The sequence below is a fragment of the Budorcas taxicolor genome, chromosome 9 (assembly GCF_023091745.1).
Source record: "Budorcas taxicolor isolate Tak-1 chromosome 9, Takin1.1, whole genome shotgun sequence".
NCBI classification, from domain to species: domain Eukaryota; kingdom Metazoa; phylum Chordata; class Mammalia; order Artiodactyla; family Bovidae; genus Budorcas; species Budorcas taxicolor.
Genome location: NC_068918.1, coordinates 15,575,830 through 15,589,211, shown reverse-complemented (window position 1 = coordinate 15,589,211; position 13,382 = coordinate 15,575,830). Strand labels below are relative to the sequence as shown.

At 42.2% G+C, this 13,382-nt stretch overlaps 1 protein-coding gene across 3 annotated transcripts in view; it reads right to left on the bottom strand.

The window, feature by feature from the left end:
* Positions 1 to 12,052, bottom strand: part of ECHDC1 (ethylmalonyl-CoA decarboxylase 1) — a 54,934-nt gene extending 42,882 nt beyond the window's left edge. For 2 of the 3 annotated variants that reach the window (XM_052645830.1, XM_052645832.1), the window contains exon 1: positions 11,835 to 12,052. The gene's annotated coding sequence lies outside the window, so the exon portion shown is untranslated. Of the gene's footprint in view, positions 1 to 11,811 lie in introns of all 3 variants that reach the window. The other variant, XM_052645831.1, reaches the window with a different exon arrangement.
* Positions 12,053 to 13,382: the final 1,330 nt, after the last annotated feature.

The following is a 13,382-nucleotide window of genomic DNA, read 5'->3' as shown; positions in this document are numbered from 1 at the left end:
CTCTGGAGAAGGAAATGGCCCCCCACTCCAGTACTCTTGCCTGGAAAATCCCATGGATGGAGGAGCCTGGTAGGCTACAGTCCATGAGGTCACAAATAGTCAGACAAGACTGACCAACTTCACTTTCTTTCTTTCTTAATTAACATACCTTTCAAGTTTCACTACTGAAGTCATACACTACTGTGTAGGTACTGAGTATGCCACACATACCTTTTTTCCTCCCAGCCAAAATGAACTTCTTTCAGTTGTTCATATCCTTCAGTCGCTCTATTCATTTCAACCCTCTGAGTATGTGATTCCCTATTACACTTTTTTCTTCCTCAGAGCAACTCCAAATCAACCCCTCTAATACTCTCAACTACACAAAATACTGTCTGCTCTCACAATGTTTAGATCCTTCATTAACCCTCACTCACACTTTGCTGTAACTAGTCCTTTAAAAAAATCTTCCCACTAGATTTAGCTGCAAGAGGACATTTGCAATGCCTGGTACAGCACTTGACAAATAGTATTTGCCAATAACAATGTGGCACACAAGGCTTGAGAATCCACACCAGGAGACAAGGCTGAAGAATCTGCCCGTAAGTCAACTCTACCTACCCGGTTCATTAATCCCACCACTCACCCTGTCTCAGTTCCACTCTTCTATGCAAGCTGGTCTCTCTTCTTGGAATGCTGATCACTGCCAACTCACCAGCTAATTAAGATCTACTCATCATTCAGGTCAGACCAATAAACTATCAAGAAAAGATCAGCTGTTTTATTACTATGCTCCTCCCTCCCCCAGCTGATTTCACAATTACATGTGTGTGTGCAGTATTAAAAGAATTGTTGAGGCTCAAAAAGAATACTAGAATGAAAGAACATTTACCAAAAATGAGTTTTTCATTTTTGTTGTTGAAAAGCTGGCTGCGTGAAATTAATGATGCAAATTTTACTTAAGATAACTTAATATGGGCAGTGAGAAGGACAATTATAGAGTTCCCAGAGAACATTACTGATGGTTGGAATCAATTTCTAGGCACAAAATAGAGCTACTGCTGCCAGGGCTGCCTCCTCAGCAAATCGAAACTGACACAACCTCCAGTAGATAACTTTCTGTATTAAAGGCTTTATCCTTCCTGTGAGCACTCACGCATTTAGCATTTGGCCCAACTCCTTTGAAATTAAGCTGTTCCCACTGGAACTGTACTGGGCTATGACCTGCAATTTGTTTAGGAATTTTCCCCTTTCAGGGACTCTTGTTGCTGTTCAGTCACTCAGTCGTGTCCAACTCTTTGTGACCCCATGGACTGCAGCAAGCCAGGCTTCCTTGTCCTTCACCATTTCCTGGAGTTTGTTCAAACTCATGTCCATTGAGTCCGTGATGCCATCCAACCATCTCATCCTCTGTCATCCCCTTCTCCTCCTGCCCTCAATCTTTCCCAGCATCAAGATCTTTTCCAATGAGTTGGTTCCTTGCATCAGGTGGCCGAAGTATTGGAGTTTCAGCTTCAGCATCAGTCCTTCCAATGAATATTCAGGATTGATTGCCTTTAGGATTGACTGGTTGGAACTCCTTTGCAGTCCAAAGGACTCTCAAGAGTCTTCTCCAGCACCACAGTTCAAAAGCATCAATTCTTTGGTGCTCAGCCTTCTTTACAGTCCAACTCTCACATCCGTAGATGACTAATGGAAAAACCACAGCTTTGAATATACAGACCTTTGTCAGCAAAATGATGTCTCTGCTGTTTAGAATGCTGTCTAGGTCTATCATAGCTGGATGGTGTTATATGTAAAAATTACAGTCCTTGGACTTCCCTGGTGATCCAGTGGATAAGACTCTGCATGACCAACACAGAGAGCCCAGGTTCAATCCCTGGTCAGGCCACTAGATCCCACATCTGCAACGAAGAGTTGCATACCACAATGAAGGTCAAAGACCCTGGGTGCTGCAACTAAGACTGGCACAGCCAAATCAATAATTTTTTTTTTAATGCAGTTCTTCCTCATGAACATTTCAAACAAATTAAAAAAACAACATGTCTTCTGTGGTCTCTTTCCCCTCCTTCACTTTCTTTTGTCTCAGGTCCTGCCTCCAGTCCCAACTTCCTCCTTCCCTTCTCCAGGACAGGTATTAATACGGTTCAGACTGTGGGAGTCTCTACCCTAGGTTCCTACCTCTGTGCCTATTCCTTTTCAGGCCATTTGAGAGATACCCACTCTTCTCTCCTTAACTTCCTCAGCCCTATTCATTCATTAGGCCAAGACTTTTTAGAAAAGAATCATGCTGGGATTTCTTTCTCCCCCAAAAAGGAAATAATAATTCCAGAACTTGATAGTAGATAAATATCTTTCAAAGCAATAAACACATTCCCTGTAATACATCTATTTTTCCCATGAAAAAACCCAAGGCCAGAGGGATAGGTTTGCCCAGAACCTCGGAGCAATAAATAACACTGTTATTCCTTGACACTTGATTGTTCCCACCTTTTACATGCTACTGACATCCATTCCTACTGAGATCAAATTTTTCGATAAAATCTTCTATTGTCTACTGTGTTATACTTCTGTAAATAATCTGTTTCTTTCCCACCCCGCCCCACCCCCCGAAATTTCTCAATTTCTTCATAGAAAGACAGCACCTACCTTTTAAAACATTTGGCCTCAAGGGGATATAAATCTTCAAAACAACTGTAGTTTTGCTCAAACTCAGGTTTGATATTTGGGGCACCTGATTTCAAAGACGATGGAATGCTTTCTTTCACTGGCATGTAGAAATTGCTAAAAAGACAAATGAGTCTGAAAAGAGCTCTAAGAGGGTCCTTATAGCATGCAAATAAACAGGTAGGCTTAACTTAGTTCATCTGTCAGAAGAACAACTTGTATCTAAATATTCTCCTTTGAGTTTTGTACCAGGCTAAAAGATCTCTGTGTATGGCTATATGCTATGTCACAGGTATGTCTTATTTTTATACTGCCAGATGGTACTGCCAAAATTAATTTATAAAAAGAGCTCCATTTAATTGGTCTAAAAATATTACTCATATAAATTATCAGAAATATAAGAGCAACTCACACGAATGCTTTTGTGGTTCATGTGATAGTTTAAATTTGTTAGTCTAACTGAAATAGGCATGTTTTTAGAGTCATCAGCACTGAATACTTTAATTCCACATGCATTTACTAGTCAGATAAATTCATATTATCTCTGCTGCAAATCTGTCAGAAAAAAAATTTGCTTGAGATGATGGCTGACTTTGTCTAATGACTCATTAAGTTTTTGTGAGTAACTTAAACATAAATGTTGGAAAAAAATAATTCAGGTAGATGAAAATGGGATAAGAGTTTTTAGGTGTGACAATTATATTTTATGATATATGTACTTAAAAATAGCATACTGAAATCTTTTGAGGTAACTTGTCAGAGTTTTGCTAAATTACATGATTGACTAGAATTGTTTTTATCATACACACTAATTTCCCACCTACATGTGTCTTTTCTAAACGCTTCTGTTTCATCCTTTGTCTCTGCTTTTAATAGGCTGTCTAGACTGGTCATAGTTTTTCTTCCAAGGAGCAAGCATCTTTTAAGTTCATGGCTGCAGTCACCATCTGCAGTGATTTTGGAGCCCCCCAAAATAAAGCCTCTCACCTTTTCCATTGTTTACCATGTATTTGCCATGAAGTGATGGGACTGGATGCTATGATATTAGTTTTTTGAATGTTGAGTTTTAAGCGAGCCTGTTTACTCTCCTCTTTCACCTTCATCAAGAGGCTCTTCTATTTCTCTTTGCTTTCTCCCATGAGGGTGGTGTTATCTGCATATCTGAGGTGACTGGTATTTCTCCTGGCAATCTTGTTTTTAGCTTGTGCTTCATCTTCTCTGGCATTTCACATGATGTACTTTGCACATAAGTTAAATCAACAAGGGGCAATATACAACTTTGACATACTCCTTTCCCAATCTGGAACCAGTCTGTTGTGCCATGTCCGGTGCTGTTGCTTCATGACCTGCATACAAGTTGCTCAGGAGGCAGGTCAGGTGGTCTGGAATTCCCATCTTTTAAGAATTTTCTATGGTTTGTTGTGATCCACACAGTCAAACACTTTAGCATAGTCAATGAAACAGAAGATGTTCTTCTGGAATTCTCTTGCTTTTTCTACACCACGGATGTTGGCAGTTTGATCTCTGGTTCCTCTGCCTTTTCTAAATCCGGCTTGAGCAACTGGAAGTTCACAGATCACGTATTGTTGAAGCCTGGCTTGGAGAATTTTGAGCATTACTTTGCTAGTATGTGAAATGAGTGCAGTTGTGCAGTAGTTTGAACATTCTTTGGCATGGCCTTTCTTTGGGATTGGAATGAAAACTGACGTTTTCCAGTCCTGTGGCCACTGCTGAGTTTTCCAAATTTGCTGGTATACTGAATGCAGCACTTTACCAACATCATCTTTTAGGATTTGAAATAGCTCAGCTGGAATTCCATCACCTGCACTAGCTTTGTTTGTAGTGATGCTTCATAAGGCCCACTTGACTTCACACTCCAGGATGTCTGGCTCTAGGTGGGTGATCACACCATCATTGTTATCTGGGTCGTTAAGATCTTTTTCGTATAGGTCTTCCATGTATTCTTGCTACCTCTTCTTAATATTTTCTGCTTCTGTTAGGTCCATACCATTTCTGTCCTTTATCGTGCCCATCTTTGCGTGGAATGTTCCCTTGGTATCTCTCATTTTCCTCAAGAGACCATTTCATTGTTAGAGAAATTAGTTCTGTTTAGGCTTCAGAGACAAAGCAGAGCAGACCTATGACGTTGCTTCTAACCTGCCTCGACACTGCCCTGGCTGTGAGTGACAGCTATGACTGTAAGAACTGCAGCACCATAGATAAGACTGGGGACGAATCTTGAGACTGTTGAGCCCCTCAAGACAGGGTGGCCAATCAAGCCCCGGGCTTAACAACATTCCAAGTTTAAAGAATAAACAGGAACTCAGAGCTGCAATTTGCTCACAGGTTGATGATGATATCAGTTTGCATCCTAGGATTATAAGCAGGAACCCTGAACTGCAGTCTTTGAAGTCTCTTCCACGGAGTGGATGCGCTGCCTGGGACCTTTTCCCAATTAGGACTCCAGATGTGCTGTGTCACGGGACTTCCCAGCGCTGTTTGAGTCTGGATGTTGGTTAAAACCCAATTTGATGACGTATCCTCTGCTATTTCTATTTCTCTTTTCTTTTAATGTTACTATATATTGAAAGTAAGCTAGAAAATTCTCTAATAAATATTGGTATTATTTAGTTTGTATAGAATGAGTGGCTTATTAGGTTAACAAACCCTTTGAACCTGAGACAAAAGTGAAAACTTTTGGCAAAGCATTAATCAAAATTATCTCAGGTGCTTTAAGTTAAAAGTTGTCTTTTTTATAAAGAAGAGCTAAGGGTTTGGTTTGGCTTTTTTGTTTTGCAGCTATGTAACCTTCTCTATTTATCTTCTGAAATCTTTTTGTCATTTTGATTAAACAGATACTTAGCGTTTTGTAATCTTCTGTAATCTTATTTGTTGAATTGCTCAAAACCTTTTGATATTTTTGAAAAGTTTCCCCCCAAAATTCAAACTCTAAATTAAGTTTTTTTGACCTGAAAATAACTTTGGGAATGTCCAGAGGGGCCCCTAGAACTTCTTAAAGGACACGTTCTCTGTTCTTATAAAAGGAGATGGTAATTAGGTTTATTTGATATGTCAAATTTTATGGGAAGCTTTGTCAAAGAAATTATAATAAACTTTCTTAGGTTATCTTGTATACATGAATGTTATTAAAATGAATGTTATTAAAACAAATGTTCTAAATATTGTATGAAAATTCTGACAATTCTCATGTGTTCTAGTATAATGTTATCAGTTCAGTTCAGTTGCTCAGTCATGTCCAACTCTTTGAGACCCCCATGGACTGCAGCACACCAGGCCTCCCTGTCCATCACCAACTCCAGGAGCTTTCTCAAACTCATGTCCATCAAGTCAGTGATGCCATCCAACCATTTCATCCTCTGTCGTCCCCTTCTCCCGCCTTCAACCTTTCCCAGCTTTAGGGTCTTTTCGAATGAGTCAGTTCTTCATATCAAGTGGCCAAAGTATTGGAGTTTCAGCTTCAGCATCAGTCCTAACAGTGAATATTCAGGACTGATCTCCTTTAGGATGGACTGGTTGGATCTCCTTGCAGTCCAAGGGACTCTCAAGAGTCTTTTCCAACACCACAGTCCAAAAGAATCAGTTCTTCAGCACTCAGCTTTCTTTATAATGCAACTCTTACATTCATACATGACTACTGGAAAAACCATAGCTTTGACTAGATGGACCTTTGTTGGCAAAGTAATGTCTCTGCTTTTAAATATGCTGTCTAGTTTGTCATACCTTTTCTTTAAAGGAGCAAATGGTTTTAATTTCAAGGCTGCAGTCTCCATCTGCAGTGATTTTGGAGCCCCCCAAAATAAAGTCTGTCACTGTTTCCACTGTTTGCCCATCTATTTGCCATGAAGTGATGGGACCAGAAGCCATGATCTTAGTTTTCTGAATGCTGAATTTTAAGCCAAACTTTTCACTCTCCTCTTTCACTTTCATCAAGAGGCTCTTTAGTTCTTCACTTTCTGCCATAAGGGTGGTGTCATCTGCATAACTGAGGTTATTTATATTTCTCCTGGCAATTTTGATTCTAGCTTGTGCTTCATCCAGCCCAGCATTTCTCATGCTGTACTCTGCATATAAGTTAAATAAGCAGGCTGACGATACACAGCCATGGTTTTAAAGATGTGGTCACAGAAATGACCAAATAGACTTGTCGATTACATTAAATTGAACCTTCATCTTTAATTATTACTATTTTTAAGTCTTTTGTCATTTATAATTATTGTTTATACACCAAGGCTTTTGCAAATGTATTTATCTTCAAAGAAATTCATGGAAAAGATCCTGACAAATACTCTAGGATGAAAGTATTATGCCGGAAGCCAGTGTGAGGAATTCCACCCGTGACAAGGTCATGCGGCAGAGATCTGATGGGCAGGGTCGAGTCAGATCTCAGGTTTTCCCCCTGGCATTTTCTGAGCAGGTACCCCCCAAAATAAGAATCTGCCTGCTTTTCCACTCTTCTGACATTCTCTGAAAAAGTTAATTCAGGGCTTTAGTCTTCTGCATTTGAAAGAGTGTTTCAATCCAAAACCCCTCTGATGGCTTTCTAGCCTGCCTGCAGGACTCGTACAGCTGCGCATGTGATTGTTTGAGGCCTCCTGACCACAGGAGGCACAGGAAGCTTAAAACATCCTAGGAATGTAGGGGTTTCCGAGGAGTCAAAGTCATTAGAATAGGACTGATTAAAGGTTTCATTTGTTGAGCCAATACTTGCTGCCAAATTTTCATATCCTTTATTTTTAGATATAGTTGGTATATAGAAAAACAACTAGTAGACCTGGTATTAGCAACATTAGATCTTTGAGTTAAGTACCTTCTTTGTTATAACCCACTGCACCTTTGTTCTATAGAGATGTAACTTTAGTGCTTTAAGGAGATGCAGATTAAAGAAAAACACTTCAGGGGAAACGAGATTAACATTCATTAAGAAAGAGAGCCAAAAAGTGTTAACAAGCCTCTTGGCCAGAAGATAATGTAAATCACCTGAGACCTTTTGTATATGAAAAAGATGTACAGAAAGGGTCAGGACTGCTGCCCCTGCGTGACTCTATATCTTCCATTATGTAAAATTTAGGGTATATAAACACCTTTTAAATAATAAAGTTGGAGGGGGTTTTTGCACAAGCCTGGCCTCCCCCTTGTCGATTCTTTCTCTTGCTCCCTCCTTCTCCTTTTAAGGCTGATCCTTTGGAACGTGGAGGCTCACTGTGTCTACTTACTTGTCCCGGTTTCTAAGATCCGTAAGAGAGAGAGCCCAAGGCGGGGCACTCTCCGATATTCAAACGGGCGAAAGCGGCCGGCCTACCGTACACGGTGCAAGTTCCTTGTCCGGAATTTTATTGGTTTTCCACATAAACCAAGCTAATCAGCCTCTTTTCTCCACTTAATTTTCCTACTACACGATTTCTTCCTGATCTAATCTTATTTTAATAAATAAATAAGTCTTTCTTTGCCAACGCCGTCCCCGCTTCGAATTCCCTGGATCCACTGGGGCTGGACCCCAGCAGTATTAGATAAATTTAAGATATTGCACAGAACTGGATTTAAAGGACCCTTTTTTTTCCTCTCCTTTAAGAAACTGTATCTTTACAACAAGGGTTAAAGCATTTATTTTTTTTCCCTCCCTTCCTGATTCCTCCAGAATTTAAAAACCTAAGTATTTTTTTTTTCATGACAATATGTGTATTTGCATAAATTCACTGGGAATCTGTTCTCCTCATAACAAGACACCACTGGAAATACTGGCTATATTACCATGGCCTTGGTTGTATTATCATACTTAGGAAAGGTGTACATAGACTCAGATGTGACCAGACAGCTTTAAGGAAGAAAAGAAAAATAAATAAAGAAATGGGCCGGGTACCTTGTTTACAAGGTTCAAGCAAAACAAACTTGAAAAAGAGCTTATATGGTCAGTCACTATTCTCATGGCATTTATGTAAATAATCAACCCAAGTTTAATACCAACAAGTTAGTTTTACTATGATTGTCTTTAATAAAAGGATAAACATGGGAGAAAGAAATCATGTTTTCACTTACACAGGTATTAAGTTCTATTCCTACCGGTGATCTTCAAGGTTTTGTTACATACCATACGCTGGACTGGATTCCAAATTCTTCTGCTGTTGTTGTTCAGCCATGTCTGACTCTTGGTGACCCCATGTACTGCAGCACGCCAGGCTTCTCTGTCCTTCACTACCTCCCACAGTTTGCTTAAACTCATGTCCATTGAGTCAGTGATTGAACCCAACCATCTGAACTTCTGTCGCCCCATTCTCATCCTGTCCTCAGTCTTTCCTAGAATCAGGGTCTTTCCCAATGAGCCAGCTCTTGGCAGCAGGTGGCCAAAGTAACTCTTTGGTCAAATATTTTTACTATCCTTAAATGTCTGGCTACTGCTCTTCAAACTCATATTTTCAATTTTTTTCCACTTTTCTGGTTTGAAATCAGTAAGAAAAAAAGACTGCTCTTGAATTTCCTTAGAACGGTCTATACCAGGTCCTCCTCACGACCTGGAAGGTAACCAAACTTCAAGGACTTGAAACTTGAGTACACATCTCACAGCTAAAGAAGGCTGCACCAGACACATGGTCCTGTACAAACAATAGAAACGCCCAAATCAAACTGAGTAGGAAAAGCAGCAGCTAATAACTGAGGCAGACAGTGTTCCAAAGATGACCTGACTAGGTTTGTAAACCCATTTTGTCACTGTTGCTTTTCTCTTTCTCTCTTTCACGGAAAGACAACACCCTTACTGGTATTTCTCAAATTATACTGAAAGGGGACAACCTCTTATTTTGATTATGGCCTTTCAGAATCTCCATGACAAATTAATCTTTTCACTTGCCAGTTTTTTTGTTTGTTTTTCTTTTTTTTAAGAGTTAGAAGGTTAGGAATTCACTTAAGTTTTTCTTTGTCTGGACTATTAACTATTCTGGATTCTTACCTAGATTCATGGTTTCTGAATTTGCAACCTTACAGCCTGTATTATTGGGTAATACATTTGGTTCTGAACAGTTATTTTGAAATAACAATACTATTTTAATGGCCTTCCTAGGTGGTGTTAGTAATAAAAAACCTGCCAATGAAGGAGACGTAAGAAATGTGGGTTAGATCCCTGGGTCGGGAAGATCCCCTGGAGGAGAGCAAGGCAACCCACTCCACTATTCTTGTCAGGAGAATCATATAAGAAGAAATTGCCAGGCTACAGTCCATAGGGTCGCAAAGAGTCAGAGACAACTCAAACGAATTAGCATGCATGCATGGTCACCTTGAGTGGGAACTTCCAGGAAGCATATCTGACTCCAGGTTTGCCTCAGTAGGAAGAGCCTTTTTTCCCTTGGGTCTGAGTAAATGTCAAAGAAAACATGATTAGAGAAGCAGAAACTCAACTGCATAGAAGAATCAGAGAGAAAGACCACTTGCAAAAGGGTCACCTCCCCCTTTCCCAACATGATTTCTTCTATTGGCTACTCTCAGGCTTATTAAGGTCCTAGTTTAGAACCATCACACAATTTGGTTCTAAACTTCTAATTCTGCTTTGTATAACTATTTTAAGTTCTGTATTTTGTTGCCTGTCAAATCTTTGTAAAACCAGTTGGTCCAACAAGCTGATGCGTGCTCCACATTTCAAAATGATCAGAACAATCTCAAACGATTTAAGATCTTAAGAGGATTAGACCGCAATTTCTCCCTCCTAATCCTTGTTAGGTTTTCTCAATAGGTTTCCAATCGGTGCACCTTCCCTCCAAGGTGGGGCACAACACCCAGCAAGAAGTCCTTCCTGGCACCAAAGGACAAAGGCCACTGAAACTAGAAAACCTGCCTCTTGATCAGTGATGCTTTCAGAGAAAAGTAGAAAAGGTCAAACTGAATAAAACAAACATCGTTTTAAATAGTTGGAAGGACACACTACCAAAAGAGGCATCAATTACTCCTTGTTAATTACATACTCCAACAAGAGAGCATCACTTACAGACCCACTAGAAAGGAACATTTCCTATGTACCTAGCTACTTAGCCTATGAGAAACCATCACTACCTGAACTCTCACCTCAACCCAGGGACTTTCTTCGGAACAACTCCTGTCAACTTCCTCCTTCTCTTTAACATAATGGGACTCTCCTTTGTTTGTTGAACTTATCTATGGCTTTTGCTATAGTTCGCTTGTCCCAATTCCAATTTCTTGGCCACACCCAAATAAGCCCATTTTGCTGGTAAAAGAACTGGCTGTTTTATTTTTATCTTGAAAGCTTCATGCCTTCCACTTTATTTTGCACTTCTCCAAAAGAAGGCTGCCCACTTCATGGCAGAACGTGAAGTCGCTCAGTCGTGTCCGACTCTTCGTGACCTCATGGACTGTAGCCTACCAGGCTCCTCTGTCCATGGGGTTTTCCAGGCAAGAGTACTGGAGTGGATGGCCATTTCCTTCGCCAAGGGATCTTCCCAACCCAGGGATCGAACCTGGGTCTCCCACATCGTAGACAGACGCTTTACCGTCTGAGCCGGCAGTGTGAACTTAAAAGTATCACCTAAATTATCTTCTTTCGTCTTTTTAACACTACTGAGAAAGATTGAGGGCAAAAGAATTCGGCGACAGAGGATGAGATGGTTGGATGGCATCGCAAACCCAATGGACGTGAGATTGTGCAAACTCAGGAGAAGGCAATGGCAGCCCACTCCAGTACTCGTGCCTGGAAAATCCCATGGATGGAGGAGCCTGGTAGGCTGCAGCCCATGGGGTCGCTAAGAGTCGGACACGACTGAGCGACTTCACTTTTCACTGTCATGCATTGGAGAAGGAAATGGCAACCCACTCCGGTGTTCTTGCCTGGAGAATCCCAGGGACGGGGGAGCCTGGTGGGCTGCTGTCTATGGGGTCGCACAGAGTCGGAGACGAATGAAGCGACTTAGCAGCAGCAGCAGGAAGATACTGAAGGACCGGGAAGCCTGGTGTGCTGCAGTTCACGGGGTCCCAGAGAGTCCGACACGACTTGGCCACTGAACAACAACTGAGTACAGGAATTGGGAAGCAGTCAGCATTTAAATGAAATTTAAATAAATAAATTCGGCACTGAAATCACGCGTCTCTATCCTTTTGAAAACGTCAACATCAGCTATTTCTTCACCTTCACAGGAAAGTTCCACTGACCTTTTTCCGTCACGTTCCCTCACCTGGCAAAGGGCTCTGCGTCGCTCTGCACAGCGTCCCTGCGCCCAGCACAGGGCAGTGGACCGGCGGCACGGCCTCACACGGACAGCGCCGCCGAAGCCCCGCGGGTCGGCGTCTGGAATTCCAGTGAAGAAACGCTAAAGTCCATTACACAGTGACTGCTAGGGTTCGCCAGGACCTGGTCCTTAAAGTGCAGCCCCCGCAGCCACACGGCCCTGAAGACCACACTGGCGACGACTTCCCCTTCCGCCCCTTCATGCCCCTCTTCCGCTCCGCCCGGCTTCCCTTCCGCTTTCCCACCCGGCCCGGGACGCGCTGGCCCCCCTCTCTCTGGCCCGCGGCGTCCGGGTTCCTGTGTGAAGTGTCTGCTCCTTCTCCGGGCGCCTGGGTTTTCCGCTCCTCGGCGGGCACCCCAGACCCAGGAGCCCCTCCCCCGACGCGGAGCGCCCGGCTCTCTGCAGGTGCTCGTGTAGTAAGCGAGCTCGGAAGGCGGGCGGGCCTCTGGGCCCGAGCTTCGCTACGCAGGGCTGGGGCCCTTAAGCTCTGAAATCCTGCAGTCCTGCTTTTTTTCAGGCTTCCATGTAAACGTGGAGGAGAAGACAGTTCAGGAGAATTTCCAAAGGGGAAGGGAGAGAAGTCACCGAGGCTGTACGTTCTTAAACATCTCTTCTGCGTTCTTAAGCAGAGAGAGGTTTTTTGTTGTTGATTTGTTAAAGACTGAGCATATATACCACATGTGATAAGGGCATTGTGTGTGTGTGTGTGTGTGTGTGTGTGTGTGTGTGTGTCTCAGTGTGTCAGTAGTAGACACTCAGTCATGTCCGACTCTGCGACCCCGCGGACTGTAGCCCGCCAGGCTCCTCTGCCCATCTAATTCTCTAGGCAAGAATACTGGAATCCGTTGCCATTCCCTTCAGGGCATCTTCTGGACCCAGGGGATCAAACCTGAGTCTCCTGCATTGAAGGAAGATTCTTTATCGTCTGAGCCACCAAGAAGCTTCATTATAGTTCAGTCACTCAGTCCTCTCTGACTCTTGGCAACCCCATGGACTGCAGCATGCCAGGCCTCCCTGTCCATCACCAACTCCCAGATCTTACTCAAACTCATGTCCATTGAGTCGGTGATGTCATCCAACCATCTCATCCTCTGTCCTCTCCTTCTCTTCCCGCCTTCAACCTTTCCCAGCATCAGGGTCTTTACCAATGAGTTCTTTGCATCAAGTAGCCAAAGTATTGGAGTTTCAACTTCAGCATCAGTCCAAACAATGACTATTCAGGACTAATTTCTTTTAGGATGGACTGGTTGGATCTCCTTGCTGTCCAAGGGACTCTCAAGAGTCTTTTCCAACACCACAGTTGAAAAGCATCAATTCTTCAGCACTCAGCCTTCTTTAGAAAGCAACGGTCACAGCCATACATGACTACTGGAAAAACCATAGCTTTGAGTAGATGAACCTTTGTTGACAAAATAATGTCTCTGCTTTTAAATATGCTGTCTAGGGTGGTCATAGCTTTTCTTCCAAGAAGTAAGCATCTTTAAATTTCATGGC